At 44.4% G+C, this 17,362-nt stretch overlaps 1 protein-coding gene across 2 annotated transcripts in view; it reads left to right on the forward strand.

Moving 5' to 3' along the window:
• Positions 1-8,257: 8,257 nt before the first annotated feature.
• The window catches only part of B3GAT1 (beta-1,3-glucuronyltransferase 1), a 161,659-nt gene continuing 152,554 nt past the window's right edge, over positions 8,258-17,362 (forward strand). For both annotated transcript variants that reach the window (XM_072156552.1, XM_072156549.1), the window contains exon 1: positions 8,258-8,399. The gene's annotated coding sequence lies outside the window, so the exon portion shown is untranslated. The remainder of the gene's footprint in view (positions 8,400-17,362) is intronic.

Consider the following 17,362-nt stretch of genomic DNA (forward strand, 5'->3'; position numbering starts at 1 on the left):
AGCATCAGGGGCTAAATAAAAGGCTTATACACGAGGGCTACCATGCAGGAGTGACATGATGAATCCTACCCTCTGGGCGTCATTACCATATGACTGGGGCCTAATGTGGAAAACTAGCCTCTAACTTTTTCCTGAAGGAAAAAAATTAAGTCAAATACAGAAATAACAAATAAACAATAGCACTAGATAGCAAAGAGAAGACTGAATAACCAGCACTGAAGCAACTGGGCAGAGTATAAAGGGAGTAATGGACACTGCCCCCAGCACTGACTGGTGCAGCCGTTTATCACTCAAGCCACATCTGTACACAAAAGAAGCTCAAAGTCACACCAAGCTTTCCCTAAAGAAATATCCTGAAAGGGTAGCTTCAAGCCAGCCTAGGGTGTGGATTTCAAGCACAGAAGCCTGAAAACTGATCCACATTCAGAGCAATTTGTGAGAACTGACAAAAACACTAAAGTTTTCAGTTTTAAATAGCAGCTCTTAGGAGTATACAAAAGAGAAAAAGTTTGTGGCTGTGCACTTGTAATGAAGCTCCCTCTAGATCAAGCATTCATTACTTTTATCCTGCAGCAATACATCTTTGTGCAGGTTCCTGTCTCCATGACAAACACAGGGGGCCGACATAAGATACTTGTTTATAATTTCAGCTGTCTGGATGGTTTTATTGATTGTGGATTTTGTTTTATTTTTTAAACTCATTTATCCTTTATATCTTTAAAATCTTGGAATTTCTCTGAAAATTATATTGATATTCGCAATGAGCATTTTTTAGGAGTTAACATTTATTTATACATATTATTATGATCTTAATCTGTATAGTAATGCTACTAATGAGGACTCTAACCTCAGTAGATGGGCTAACCAGAAAAATCTTCACAACCCTTTGTGGATCATTTGGTAATAACCAGCAAAATCAAGACTCTACACTTAAATCAGAGTACTCCCCACAAAAGATATTTATTTTGGTTATGTTTCCTTGGAAGCCTATATTATATATATATTTTTTAACATTATCTAAACTTTTAATAAATATCAATAGTGCAGATACACAATGTATCACAAGTCTGGCTTTTTCTGTCTGTTTGAGACTTTTCTTTGCTTGTCTGGTGCGCAGATGTATCTTAACAGTTTTGCTTTATTGATACATGTGACGTATGGTCTGTAGTGAATTTGTGACTTTTTAAAACAAATATTGCAAAAAGTCTCCAAAAGTCGGTAAACAATCCCCCAGCTAATTTCTATGCCTGGTCAGGGGCAGGCATAGATTTTGTGCAAAATATTGCACATTTTTTGCGACTTTTTAACCCCTTCCCAGCATGTGATTTAATAGGATCTCACACGTCGGGCTGTCACAGGCTGAGCCCTTGCCATAGCCAGTAAGTCTTTGCTGCATATTGCAGCAAACACTTACCGGTAACACCCGTGATTGGTGTTGGCAAAGCTACCGGTGGCCTTAAAAAAATGCGCTGCCATCTTGGTGTAGATCATGCAGTTCTGCAGGTCTGAAAAATAGTAAAATAAAAATGAAAAATTTACCAAAAAAAATTACATTAAAAAAACTAAAAAATTCTAATCCCTTTCCCTAAAAATATAAATAAACAGTATTAGGTATTGCCAGATCTATCAAAATATAATAAAGGTTTTTCACTGCATTTAACCTCGTAACGGAAAATAGCAAAAGTGAAAAATGGCACTTTTTTGCCATTTTGCTAAATATAAGGTAGTACAGTCCTAAAAATGATAGCATCAGAAGTTGCAAAAAATGACACCACCCACAGCTCCGTACACCAGTATGCATGAAAAAGTTATTAGCGCCAGAAGACAAAATAAAAGAAGAATAATTTTGTACAGGAGGTTTTAATTCTTGTAAATGTATGAAAACATTATAAAACCTATACAAATTTGTTATCTGTGTGATCATACCAACCCAAAGAATAAAGCAGACATGTCATTTGAGGAGCACAGTAAAATCCGTAAAATCCAACCCCACAAAAAAAGACGCAAATGCGTCTTTTCACCAATTTCACTGCATTTGGATTTTTTTTTCCGCTTCCCAGTACATGGCATGGAATATTAAATACTATCAATATGAAGTGCAATTTGTTTCGCAGAAAACAAGCCATCACACGGCTCTGTACATGGAAAAATAAAAAAAAGTTACAAATTTTTGAAGGTGGGGAGTGAAAATTGAAAACGTAAAAACGAAAAAAGGGCCTTGGCGGGATAATAGATAAGTGCTAATGTTAAATATGCACAACTAAAGCCAAAGCAGAAAATTCACTAAAATTACATGGGATATGAGTGTATTAATTAATAGCAAAAGAGACTGCAAATAGATACCTGGAGCTCTGGGAATTCCTCCATAAATGAATAAAGACGGGAGGTTTTTTTGCAGTTTTTTTTTTTTTTTTTTTACATTTGCATTTTCTGTTGACCATTTCCAAAATGTATCTAAACAGTTATTTCCTGTGTTTGTTCGCACAGCACATTAGGATCCGAGCAATATGAGAAGTAAGTGCATTACGTTAGCCAATCACCAGTGTCTAACCTGCTGGGATAACGAGTAGCAGTACGATGGAATATATGGAAGAAATTTTATCCCCATATTGCAACTAAAACTTATCCTTTTTATATAAGTACTGCACAGTTTCTCTTTCTAATACTGTCTATAGGTGCAGCACAGTGTGTCTTACTGATGCTATATGTGTGGGAACCGCACAGTGAGCTTGATGCATTTATCTAACCCAGCCACTAATTTTCCCTGCACATTTTGCAAAACATTTACATGAGTGACACGCTATGTGCGGGAATCCAAAGAAGATTCGGTAATACCGTATATACTCATGTATAAGCCGAGTTTTTCAGCACAAAAAATGTGCTGAAAAATGTCCCCTCGGCTTATAAACGAGTCAATACTTAATATATATACTTAAAAAATATTTTAAAAATAATAAACTTATATACTCACCCTCCGGTGTCCCCGACGTGCAGCGCTGCTCCCCCGATGTCCGTGCGGGTCCTCTTCTGGCATCCACGCCCGTCTTCTTGCTTCACTAACTTCGTGACGGTCGCCAGTACGAAGTTCGAGAAGCAAGAAGACGGTCGCGGAAGCCAGAAGAGGACCCGTGCAGACATCGGGGGAGCAGTGCTGCACGTCGGGGCCACCGGAGGGTGAGTATATAAGTTTATTGTTTTTTTTAACGCTGGGCAGGCTGTATACTACTGTGGGCAAGCTGTATACTACTGGGGGCAGGCTGGGCTGTGCTGTATACTACTGGGGGCTGTGCTGTATACTACTGGGGCAGTGCTGTATACTACTGGGGGCAGGCTGGCTACATACTGGGGGGTGTCTGTGACCAATGCATTTCCCTACCTCGGCTTATACTCGAGTCAATAGGTTTTCCTAGTTTTTGATGGTAAAATTATGGGTCTCGGCTTATACTCGGGTCGGCTTATACTCGAGTATATACGGTAGATTGAATTCTCTGTCCAAGTCTATCTACGTCATACCATAGATAAAATGCAGATCAGATTACATTCAATAATGAAAAATCCACTAGAAGTCCAACTTCAGCAAAATATTTCCATGGAAAGTAAGCAGGAGCTAAAGCAGGTTGAATGACAGGCCTAATCAATCAGTCACTAAAAACCATGCACCGTGCCTGCATTCCAGGCATAATCAATCAATTCAATCATTAAAACATTGCCACCAGCATTATATTGCTGAAGTTGTAGCCACAGAAAGTGAGGTTGCTAGGATCAATAATCCCTGCAGGCAAGAGTAGCAGAAATACACAATAATGGGGAAATGCGGGGAGAATTGGACAATTAACAGAAGGAGGCGACTTGTGATGCCGATAATTATTATACGCATCACAGTTACTGCCAATGTAAATAAATAATCTATTTTGGTCTGTTTTCTGGCACCCAACTTTAGCACTGTTCTGGACTGTGATTCCATTGTCATTTGTACTTTGATTTTATTGGCGCAATGTAAGAAGAAAAGATGAGCTTCAGAAATTACACTCCCATGTAGGAAGGGCATTTGAAGTTAGCAGACTTACTTTCGGTTAGTAAGATTGCCCAAAAATTATGCCAAAAAAGGTGCTGAGAAAGCAGAAGCGGAGAAAAAGTGTCACAAACAAATCCTGCGCCAAATTGAGAATGTCGGTAAACTCATAAAGGAAAACTGCCACTGCGAATAACAAAAAACATGCTAAACATACTCACCTGCGCTCCTCTTCATCTCAATCCCGGCACTAGTCTTCTTTAATGTTGACACACCAGGGTCACCTGAAAAAAGACTTATAGTTAGCAGCCTGGAGTGTGGGAACAAGATGTCCAGTGCTCCAGGCTGCTAACTATTCACACCTCCTACGTAAAGTCACTGCCCTCTCCAAAACGGAGATCACGTTGGAGATCTATTGTGCATGATGCGTGAATTCAGCTCCCTCTTCCAGTGTGAATAATTATCAGCCTAGAGCTCCCCAGAGACAGACTGTAATACAGAACCAGTATAATACAGAACAATTGTATTGCAGTATATTGTATGAGTGATCAGACACTCCAGGGTTAAATTACCCTAGGGGGCCTGAAATAATAGTAAAAAAAGTGTAAATAGTTTAAAAATTATAAAAAAATCTAAAATTCAAATCACCCCCCTTTCCCTAGAACAAAATAAATAAGTAAAATAATAAACATGTTAGGTATCACAAAATGTCCAATCTATCAAAATATAAAAACTATTATTCCTGACGGTGAAGCCCGTAACGGAAAATGGAGCCCAAATACCCAAATCGCCACTTTTTTGTCATTTTGCAACACATGAAAATTTAAAGGGAACCTGTCACCAGGAGAGACATTTTTAGCACTCCCCCAGTCCCCACAGAGCATAGTACATACACTGCCAAAGTGTTTATGTATAAAAAAATTGGTTTTATAGAAAAAAAGATATGTTATATTGTACCTTTCATTAGCATCTGCTGTGTGACTAGGCAGTTGCCCAATAGGAGGGGCTGGAAAGGAGCAGTTCCCCCCCACCCTTGGGAAACATGTGACCTTTTCAAATATATGAATAACTCCCCACCCTCGGGATTGGCTGTAGAGGAGCAGCGGGCGTCGCTAAGCCAAGTGATGGGTGTTTTCATATATTTGAAAAGGTCACATAGAGAAGCTGTTCCCCAAGGGTGGGGGGGAACTGCTCCTTTCCTGACCCTCCCAAAAGGCAACTGCCTAGTCACACAGCACATGCTAATGAAGGGTACAATATAACATATCTTTTTTCTGTAAAACCAATTTTTAATACAAAAACACTTTGGCAGTGTATGTACCATGCTCTGTGGGGACTGGGGGAGTGCTAAAAATGGGTCTCCTGGAGACAGGTTCCCTTTAAATAAAAAGTGAACAAAAGGCCGTACAGTTCCCAAAATGGTATCAATGTCAGCATGTAGTGCAAAAAATGACACCTTACACAGCCCCATACACTACAGTATGAAAAAATATCGCTGTCAGAATATGGCAAAAATAAGATTTTTTTTTCCACAAAAGATTTTTTATTTTTTTTGCATTGAAACATAATAAAACCTATATGCACTGTGATCGTACTTATCCAATGAATAATGGTAAGGTGTTATTTTGAGTACACAGAAAAAGATGTAAAAACGAAGTCCGTAGAAATATAGTGCACCTGTGTTTTTTTGGCAATTCTACCACATTTGGACTTTTTTTCCAGCTTCCCTGTAAAATGAATGAATGAATATAAAATGATGCCACTATAAAATACAATTTGTCCCTCAGATAACAGGCCCTCTTATGTTTCTATAAATGGAAAAATAAAAAAGATATGGCTTGTGGGAAAAGGAAAGTAAAAAATGGAAATGCAAAACTGGAAAATTGCCTGGTAATGAAATGGTTAAAACAGAGCAGCTCCAGTTTTCACACATGACATTTACCGTATATTCCGGCGTATAAGACGACCTGGTGTATAAGACGACCCCCCTACTTTCCTGTTTAAAATATAGAGTTTAAGATATATTCGCCGTATAAGACTACCCCTTTTCCAACGCATACAAAACAGCGGTAAAAATTAAAAAAAAAAACATGGTCCTTTTTTTAATTTAAATTCTTATGACATGCAGGTATATAGCAGGAAAACTGTCACTCATAAACATAAGGCATACAACAACAACATTACCATCGGTATGCATTAAAACATTGAACACCTCCTCACCAGTAGCCATAATTAATGTTCCCCCCTCACCAGTAGCCATAATTAATGTCCCCCATCTACCAGTAGCCATAATTAATGCCCCCACCCACCAGTAGCCATAATTAATGTCCCCTCCTCACCAGTATCCAGAATTAATGTCCCCCCCTCACCAGTAGCCATAATTAATGTCCCCACACCCAGCAGTAGCCGTGATTAATGTCCCCCCTAGCAGTAGCCATGATTAATGTCCCCCCCACTAGTAGCCATGATTAATGTCCCCCATAGGTAATATCCCCCCCCAAATAGCCATTTCCTAACTTTCACCTATGCCTCCCCCCCCCCCAAATAGAAACAGGGCCCCATAGATTTAAGCAAAATGAAAAATAAAACTTACCTAGTTATTCCGCTCCTCTTCGCGCCCTCTCTCTCTTCTAAAGATCGGCGCAGGCGACGGCTGATGACGCGTCTGCCAGGTCAGGTGCCGGGTCATAGACTTCAGCAGACCCGGCGCAGGCAGGCGCGTCATTAAGCCTGTGCCGGCGTCGATGGATGAGGTGGGTGGGAAGGTGGGTCGGACAGGGGCGGATCGGGGGCCCTTTCAAATTTTAAATTGTGACAGCTCCGGGCCCTCCTGATCCAGCGCACGGACCAGATGCAGAACAGTCCGTGTGCTGTAAGGGAAAGGCCATTCAAAGGCAATTCAAAACATCTGCCCTCTGTGCTGCGCCGAGTTATCAGCGCAGCACAGGGGTCAGGTGCGGGCCTCGGTACCGCGATCGGTACGCCACTGTTTGAGGCTGCCGACACTGTGAAAACACCCGCGATCGGTGCTAGCACCGATCGAGGGTGTTACCGGTAAACCTTTGCTGCAATATGCAGCAAAGACTTACCGGCTTTGGAGAGGGCTCAGCCCGTGAGCCCTCTCCATGCAGCGCGACCCGACTGCCGCCGTGAATACACGGCGGGCGGTCGGGATTACCGGCGTATAAGACGACCCCAGAGAAGACAGAAGATTTTTCTGTCTTCAAAAGTCGTCTTATACGCCGGAATATACGGTACATTGTGTATTAAAATGCTGTGGGGAGGAGATTTGCATAATTGGACTGCGTTAAAATTGTTAATGCAAATCTCCTCCAAACAGCCTTTGCATTGTGTTTCAAAACACATAGGCCCAGATTTACTAAAACCCCTGCTCCAGTTTTCTGTCTGCATGCACATGTATTTAAGAAGTGTCTGAGTGCTCAGTCGGAACATGTGCCACATTTATCATGCAAAGAATGACAGAATTGCCAGGTTCATGAAGAATGTGCACCAGAAATCATGAATCTGGTGCCCTCTGCACATTACACAGGCAAACTGCACATAGTGCAGTTTGCCCTGTTTTTAGTAAATGTGGGCCAATGGGGCACATTTACTATGTGCAGTTTGCCTTTGTAGTGTGCAGATAGCGCCAGATTCATGATTTCTGGTGCAGCCGCCACACAAAAGGGTCGCATGCGACACATATATATCGTGGACACTTCTACAATACAATTGCAGGCAATTTGAACATAAAAGAATGTGCAAAGTCTGCCAGAAAACTGGTGCAAACTTGGCACCAGCACTGGGCATACCTGGGCAAGTGCCGTGGCCCAGATCTGCTGGGAGGGGGGGGGCAGATAAAGCTGTACATAAGGAATCCATGGGGGTGAGGGGGACTGTATCTAATGAATCCATAAGGTAAGAGGGGGTTCATATAAAATAACCATGAGGGAGTTATTTTATGGGGAGCATGGGAGTGAATGGGGAGCATGCGCCTGTTGTTGAAATAACGACTAGTACAAGTCTAAAATTCACATTCGTCAGCATGAGCCCGCAACTTCCTGTTGAATGATGGCAAGCCTAGATTGGGAAAACAGTGAGGAATTTAAAAAGTATATTAGAAAATTGTATAACATTTCATTACACAAACAATATCAATTATTTGCTGGAACAACCCCTTTAAAGGTCACTATGATATCACTGAGCACGAATTGTTGTCATGGGGACCCAGGCGAAGATGATCATCTCTGTGATGATAACTCATAACAACATACAATTGTAAAATATGACAAATAAGAAAATCATATTAACATCCAGACTGTTCTAATTAGGAAGGAATGGCTGGATAGTAACATCCCAATGTGCTGTCTGTGGTTTTCCAATAAAGGTAGGTAATCCTAATTATCTTTACGCTAGAAGCATCTGTGGTGCAGAAACTAAAATATCCATTGACAAGCTTAGCTATGCTACATCTGTGCATTTAGCTGTTAAATGTGTTGAACGCATTAGTTATAGCTGAAGAGAAATCTTTCAGTACGTGGAAAAAGACATTTTAAGCTCCTCTGTGATTTCGGTAGATTCCTTGCCCCCCACTATGAGTAGTCCAGTCAGTGTCCTGTAATTCCATATTAAATTACCAATATGGATAGCGCTTGCTCCTGTGTTTGTTTAGTTCCGCTGTTTGAGATGTTTACCATCAAGCAATATCATGAGCTCATTTTATGTAATATATCCCTGCAGTCCCCGGAAATCCCGGCTCTAAGCCCTAAGTCCTCTGTCATTGCTTCATCCCTCAATATCAGCCTCCATCTAATACCAAAGTGCCTGTTGTGAAGTGTTGTCCTTCTTTATGAGCTGTTCCCGAGGAGGCCAGAAGATGGGAAAACATCCACATTATTTAATCATCAAGACGGAGCTTTTTTTCTCCCTTAGAGTCTTTTAACATTTCATTTGCTTTGGCTTTTCCCTGAACATTGTATATGGTACTTTTGTTGTTTATTTTATTGTTTCTTGCTATTACTGCTCTGGGTTAACTGCATTGATTCCTCCAGTTCACTTTGACCCCCGTACCATCTTGCCCCCTCAATGTGCCTTTTTAATTTATTATTAAATGATTGCCTTTGATGCCAGTAAAGCTTTATTGACATGCCGTGTGTTGTTGATTTCTCTTCTGTATTGATCACATAGAGCACTTGCTGTTATTATCACCCTCTTGCCATACTATTGTTGTCTTTGATAAGCACTAGCCCTGTGCACTATGCTTTACCAGCTTAGATAGTGAAATGTTTATTCTGTTTGTAATGTGACAGTAAAGCCCAGTATGAAAAATGCATAATGGACATCACAAACAAATGTAGCACCTCTGTTATCCACAAATCCTCCATAGGTGCGCCATGTCTGCAGCAGATATGTGTTACTTTTATGCTGTGTGCACTTATTTCAGCTGATTGATTTTCTGCAATAGAGAAGAAAATCTGCCTGGAAACTTCAACATGCAGCATTTTGAGCTCTAACACAGCAAGAATAGCTTTCCAGTTACATTACAGCTTCATGTGATATATATCTGCTTGAGTACCCATGTTCCAGCAAAACACAAACCCATTTGGGAGAAACTGATGCAATATTTGACAAAATTTAGTACTTCTTAAAATATGATACACAAATATTATAGATTATTAGACGTGTTTGATGACATCTCATATTTGGAAACATACAGGTCCTATATGTTTTAAGGGTAGCATTCAGCATTATTACCACTGGTTAGCACATAGTGGGGCACATTTACTTACAAATCCAGACAGTTCACTAAAAAAGACTTGTCCTATAATGCTGCGTGTGGCGATTCACTAAGATCGTGCGCCAGAAATCATGAATCCGTCGCTTCCCCACAATGTTCCGACAGAGTTGACCATCTTTTTTGTGGTGCATCTTTAACATAGGGTGTGCAACACAATTTGACAGTTAAATACGGCGCTCAGTCCTAATCAGTCAGACCGTCCGACGGCACACCCCCTAATTTGTGTCACATGGAAGACAGCATAGCTGCGCCACGAAAGAGTTGCATTCAACACAATCCCAGTGCAAACACTTCTTAAATACCCATGCAAGCCGTTTTAGCCATGAGGAACGTGCAAGGTCCGACAAAAGTGCAACCCTTAGTAAATGTGCCCCAGTATCTCAGTCCAAAGTTCCTCAGGCAAGATTACATAAAGCAAATAAAAAAGGCCATACAGTAATAGATTAAATAAGTCAAGTGACAGTAAAGTGTATCAGATAAGCCAGGAAAGAGTCTCTTAAAGAATTATAGAAAATACTAAAAAAAAAGGAAAAAAGAACCAAGCCTTCAAAAAATTACGAAAAATAGTAATCTTTATTACAAATAAAAGTATATAAAAATAATATATAAAAATAAATACATCTCAGGTAGAGACACATAATGCACGCCAGGTAATAGGTCCTCAATAAATAAGGTATAAGAGAAATAATAGGAGTAGTAAAGGAAAATATAATGTGGCCAGACACTGAAATAACCACAGCATATACACAAGTAGCAAAATAAGTCACAGAAGCACAAGCACACACAGTGGTGAAAAAATATAAATGGCGAAATGGCAAAGATAAAGCTAATGTGACAAGAAGTAGGACGAGCTATTACCTGGCGTGCAACCCTGACGCGCATTTCAACCGCAGCAGGTCTTTGTCGAGGGAAGATTATATAGTTTAGTTAGGAGATTCCCAATACCTAATGCTAAAGAAAAGAAAGCAGGACTTTAGAGATGAGCGAGCACTAAAATGCTCGGGTACTCGTTATTCGAGACGAACTTTTCCCGATGCTCGAGTGCTCGTCTCGAATAACGAGCCCCATTGAAGTCAATGGGAGACTCGAGCATTTTTCAAGGGGACCAAGGCTCTGCACAGGGAAGCTTGGCCAAACACCTGGGAACCTCAGAAAAGGATGGAAACACCACGGAAATGGACAGGAAACAGCAGGGGCAGCATGCATGGATGCCTCTGAGGCTGCTTAATCACACCATTATGCCAAAATTATGGGCAACAGCATGGCCATGACAGAGTGACAGAATGAAGCAAGATAGCATCTAAAACATCCAATAATTGACCCTGACACTATAGGGGACGGCATGCAGAGGCAGCGGCAGCAGCTGCAGGCTAGAGAGTGGCATGGCGACATACCCTAAATGGACTCAGGCTTCAAACCAATGGGTGGCAGAGAGGAACCAAAGGAGGTGAGCAAGAAGCGCTCAAATAATATCGGTACATGATAAAAGTTTGCCAGTATATTTTGTGGATTACACAGCAGGGTGGCGACAAAGTTAACATGGAAGCCATGAAAACAACCCAAAATTCTGCCTGACACAGCTCGTTTGATAAGGGGACCATATATGGAGGCAGTGAACTAGTAGAAGATTAAAGGTGCTGCAGTTAAAACTATGTTAGTTGGATCTTGGCATGGAGCTGGCGCTCCGCTGCCAGGCGAGCTTTCGCCAATCCAAGCCCCTGTCTCTAGGCTACTCCCCAAACAGCACTTCTAAGAATCTTTTGTATAAGATCAAGTGTAGTAGCATTCTTATAAGTTTGGGATATGGCGGGTGAGGGGAATGTAAACAGATGCGCAAGAAGCGCTGAAATAATATCGGTAAATGATAAAAGTTTGCCAGTATATTTTGTGGATTACACAGCAGGGTGGCGACAAAGTTAACAAGTTTGATGTGGAATGCCCTGTAATAGCTCTTGGGCGGTGTGCCTTTTATCGCCTAGGCTCAGCAGTTTGAGCACCGCCTGCTGTCGCTTAGCGACGGCACTGCTGCTGTGCCTAGAGCTACCGACTGATGGCGCCATGGCCACGGATGGTAATTCGGAGGAGGAGGAGGTGGAGGAGGGGTGGGAGGAGGAGGAGGTATAGTAGGCCTTTGAGACCTGGACCGAGGTAGGCCCCGCAATCCTCTGCGTTGGCAGTATATGACCAGCCCCAGGGTCAGACTCGGTCCCAGCCTGCACCAAGTTAAGTGTAGTAGCGTTCTTATAAGTTTGGGATATGGCGGGTGAGGGGAATGTAAACAGATGCGCAAGAAGCGCATGATGCGCATGGAGCTGGCGCTCCGCTGCCAGGCGAGCTTTCGCCAATCCAAGCCCCTGTCTCTAGGCTACTCCCCAAACAGCACTTCTAAGAACCTTTTGTATAAGATCAAGTGTAGTAGCGTTCTTATAAGTTTGGGATATGGCGGGTGAGGGGAATGTAAACAGATGCGCAAGAAGCGCATGATGCGCATGGAGCTGGCGCTCCGCTGCCGGGCGAGCTTTCGCCAATCCAAGCCCCTGTCTCTAGGCTACTCCCCAAACAGCACTTCTAAGAACCTTTTGTATAAGATCAAGTGTAGTAGCGTTCTTATAAGTTTGGGATATGGCGGGTGAGGGGAATGTAAACAGATGCGCAAGAAGCGCATGATGCGCATGGAGCTGGCGCTCCGCTGCCAGGCGAGCTTTCGCCAATCCAAGCCCCTGTCTCTAGGCTACTCCCCAAACAGCACTTCTAAGAGAACCTTTTGTATAAGATCAAGTGTAGTAGCGTTCTTATAAGTTTAGGATATGGCGGGTGAGGGGAATGTAAACAGATGCGCAAGAAGCGCTGAAATAATATTGGTAAATGATAAAAGTTTGCCAGTATATTTTGTGGATAACACAGCAGGGTGGCGGCAAAGTTAACAACTTTGATGTGGAATCCATGAAAACAACCCAAATTTCTGCCTGACACACCTCGTTTGATAAGGGGACGATGTATGGAGGCAGCTATATGGACGACTTTTGGAGGTAGCAATGGAGACAACGTGTGGAGGCTGCTATGGAGACAATTTAATTTGGATAGTGCCTGTATGTGGCAGTCCAAAAAAGTTTTCAAGCCAGAGGAGCAGGTAGGTGGCCCTCCAGAAAAATGAAATAGATTGAGTGCCTGTATGTGGCAGTCCAAAAAAGTCTTCAAACCAGAGGAGCAGGTAGGTGGCCCTCCAGAAAAATGAAATAGATTGAGTGCCTGTATGTGGCAGTCCAAAAAAGTTTTCAAACCAGAGGAGCAGGTAGGTGGCCCTCCAGAAAAATGAAATAGATTGAGTGCCTGTATGTGGCAGTCCAAAAAAGTTTTCAAACCAGAGGAGCAGGTAGGTGGCCCTCCAGAAAAATGAAATAGATTGAGTGCCTGTATGTGGCAGTCCAAAAAAGTTTTCAAACCAGAGGAGCAGGTAGGTGGCCCTCCAGAAAAATGAAATAGATTGAGTGCCTGTATGTGGCAGTCCAAAAAAGTTTTCAAACCAGAGGAGCAAGTAGGTGGCCCTCCAGAAAAATGAAATAGATTGAGTGCCTGTATGTGGTACTCCCAAAAATTGTTTAAAACAGAGGACCGGGTAGGTGGCCCTCCAGAAAAATTAAATGCATAAAGTACTATAGCTAGAGCCAGTGGGCCCTGTCAAAAAATAGCCAGTTTCCTCTGCTTTAGTGTACAAAGAGGAGGAGAAGAAGGAAAATGAGGAGGAGGAGGAGTGGATAAATTATTCAGGTTGAGCTTCCTTCACCTGGTGGAGATTGGAAATTATGAGAAATCCAGGCTTTATTCATCTTAATAAGCGTCAGCCTGTCAGCGCTGTCAGTCGACAGGCGTGTACACTTATCGGTGATGATGCCACCAGCTGCACTGAAAACCCGCTCGGACAACACGCTAGCGGCAGGGCAGGCAAGAACCTCCAAGGCGTACAGCGCCAGTTCGTGCCACATGTCCAGCTTTGAAACCCAGTAGTTGTAGGGAGCTGTGTGATCATTTAGGACGATGGTATGGTCAGCTACGTACTCCCTCACCATCTTTCTGTAAAGATCAGCCCTACTCTGCCGAGACTGGGGACAGGTGACAGTGTCTTGCTGGGGTGACATAAAGATGGCAAAAGCCTTGTAAAGTGTACCCTTGCCAGTGCTGGACAAGCTGCCTGCTCGCCTACTCTCCCTCGCTACTTGTCCCGCAGAACTACGCCCTCTGCCGCTAGCGCTGTCAGAAGGGAAATACTGTTTCAGCTTGTGCACCAGGGCCTGCTGGTATTCATGCATTCTCACACTCCTTTCCTCTCCAGGGATGAGAGTTGAAAGATTTTGCTTGTACCGTGGGTCCAGGAGAGTGAATACCCAGTAATCGGTGCTGGAATAAATTCTTTGAACGCGAGGGTCACGGGATAGGCAGCCTAGCATGAAATCTGCCATATGCGCCAGAGTACCAACGCGTAAGAATTCACTCCCCTCACTGGCCTGACTGTCCATTTCCTCCTCCTCCAACTCCTCCAACTCCTCTTCTTCTGCCCATACACGCTGAACAGTGAAGGACTGAACAATGGTCCCCTATTGTGTCTCGCCAACATTCTCCTCCTCTTCCTCCTCATCCTCCTCCACCTCCTCCGATATGCGCTGAGAAACAGACCTGAGGGTGCTTTGGCTATCAACAAGGGAATCTTCTTCCCCCGTCTCTTGTGACGAGCGCAAAGCTTCCGACTTCATGCTGATCAGAGAGTTTTTCAACAGGCCAAGCAGCGGGATGGTGAGGCTGATGATGGCGGCATCGCCACTGACCATCTGTGTTGACTCCTCGAAGTTACTCAGCACCTGACAGATATCAGACATCCACGTCCACTCCTCATTGTAGACTTGAGGAAGCTGACTGACCTGACTACCAGTTCTGGTGGAAGTTGACATCTGGCAGTCTACAATTGCTCTGCGCTGCTGGTAAACTCTGGATAACATGGTTAATGTTGAATTCCACCTCGTGGGCACGTCGCACAACAGTCGGTGAGCGGGCAGTTGGAGGCGGTGCTGCGCTGCCCTGAGAGTGGCAGCATCTGTGCTGGACTTCCTGAAATGCGCACAGATGCGGCGCACCTTCGTGAGCAAATCAGACAGATTGGGGTATGTCTTGAGGAAACGCTGAACTATGAGATTTAACACATGGGCCAGTCTGCCGAGTTGCAGAGCCGCCACCAGGTTACGGCCGTTGTCACACACAACCATGCCTGGCTTCAGGTTCAGCGGTGCCAGCCACAGATCAGTCTGCGCCGTGATGCCCTGTAATAGCTCTTGGGCGGTGTGCCTTTTATCGCCTAGGCTCAGCCGTTTGAGCACCGCCTGCTGTCGCTTAGCGACGGCACTGCTGCTGTGCCTAGAGCTACCGACTGATGGCGGCATGCCCACGGATGGTAGTTCGGAGGAGGAGGTGGAGGAGGGGTGGCAGGAGGCATAGTAGGCCTGAAAGACCTGGACCGAGGTAGGCCCCGCAATCCTCGGCGTCGGCAGTATATGACCAGCCGCAGGGTCAGACTCGGTCCCAGCCTCCACCAAGTTAACCCAATGTGCCGTCAGCGATATATAGTGGCCCTGCCCGGCAGCACTCGTCCACGTGTCTGTGGTCAGGTGGACCTTGTCAGAAACGGCGTTGGTCAGGGCACGGATGATGTTGTCTGACACGTGCTGGTGCAGGGCTGGGACGGCACATCGGGAAAAGTAGTGGCGGCTGGGGACCGAATACCGAGGGGCGGCCGCCGCCATGAGGTTGCGAAAGGCCTCGGTCTCTACTAGCCTATAGGGCAGCATCTCCAGGCTAAGCAATCTGGAGATGTGGACATTAAGGGCTTGGGCGTGCGGGTGGGTTGCACTATATTTCCGTTTCCGCTCCAGCGTCTGGGGTATGGAGAGCTGAACGCTGGTGGATGCTGTGGAGGATCGTGGAGGCGACGATGGGGTTTTTGTGCCAGGGTCCTGGGCAGGGGGCTGACTATCAGCTGAAACAGGGGAAGGAGCAGTGGTGTGCACGGCCGGAGGTGAACGGGCTTGGTGCCACTGAGTGGGGTGTTTAGCATTCATATGCCTGCGCATACTGTTGGTAGTTAAGCTAGTAGTGGTGGAACCCCTGCTGATCCTGGTTTGGCAAAGGTTGCACACCACAGTCCGTCGGTCATCCGGTGTTTCCTTAAAGAACGTCCAGACTTCTGAAAATCTAGCCCTCGCCGCGGGAGCCCTCGCCACGGGAGCTTCACTACGTGACACATTTGGCGCTGATGCACCTGCTCTGGCCCTGCCTCTCCGTCTGGCCCCACCACTGCCTCTTCCAACCTGTTCTGGTCGAGGACTCTCCTCCGTCTCAGAAGCACTGTGTTCACCCGGCCTCTCAACCCAGCTTGGGTCTGTCACCTCATCATCCTCCGATCCCTCAGTCTGCTCCCCCCTCGGACTTCCTGCCCTGACAACAACTTCACCACTGTCTGACAACCGTGTCTCCTCATCGTCGGACACCTCTTTACACACTTCTTCCACTACGTCAAGAAGGTCATCATCACCCACAGACTGCGACTGGTGGAAAACCTGGGCATCGGAAAATTGCTCAGCAGCAACCGGACAAGTGGTTTGTGACTGTGGGAAGGGTCCAGAAAACAGTTCCTCAGAGTATGCCGGTTCAAATGCCAAATTTTCCTGGGAGGGGGCAGACTGGGGGGGAGGAGGCTGAGGTGCAGGAGCTGGAGGAGTGCCGATTTCGGTGACATGGGTGGACTGCGTGGAAGACTGACTGGTGGACAAATTGCTCGAAGCATTGTCGGCAATCCACGACATCACCTGTTCGCACTGTTCTGGCCTCAACAGTGCTCTACCACGAGTCCCAGTAACTTCAGACATGAACCTAGGGAGTGTAGCTCTGCGGCGTTCCCCTGCTCCCTCATCAGCAGGTGGTGTCTCACCCCGCCCAGGACCACGGCCTCTGACCCCTGCAGTAGTTGGACGCCCACGTCCCCGCCCTCGTCCTCTACCCCTAGCCCTCGGGTTAAACATTTTGAAAATGAAAGTTATAACTTTAATTTTTTTTTAGCTTTTTTTGTGTTTTTTAGTTTTTTTTGTTTTTTTTTGTGTTTTTTAGTTTTTAAAGCCAAACAATGCTATCCTATTGCTATGGCTATTTTCTAGCCAAGTATGAAAGCACACTGCTATGCCAGATGAGATGACGCTGAGTTATGAAAAAATAAACGTAAAATAAAAAGGAAATGGCAGACTGTGCCTAATTGAAATCCAACCCCTAATAAATTTTCCCACTTCGGTCTTTGCGATGGATATGTGCGTCACTAAGCGCTAAACACAGCGGTCGCAAGTCTCACTCCAAATTCCTGACAATTGGCTAGTATATGCACTGCAACAACTACAGCCACCAGCAGATCAACCAGAAATAAAATATATATAACGCTATTGTAGGCGTAAGTAAGCCGTTTGGATTCTCCTTTGGCTATTTTCTAGCCAAGTATGAAAGCACACTGATGAGATGACGCT

Source organism: Engystomops pustulosus, chromosome 6 (genome assembly GCF_040894005.1).
Source record: "Engystomops pustulosus chromosome 6, aEngPut4.maternal, whole genome shotgun sequence".
Taxonomy (NCBI): Eukaryota; Metazoa; Chordata; class Amphibia; order Anura; family Leptodactylidae; genus Engystomops; species Engystomops pustulosus.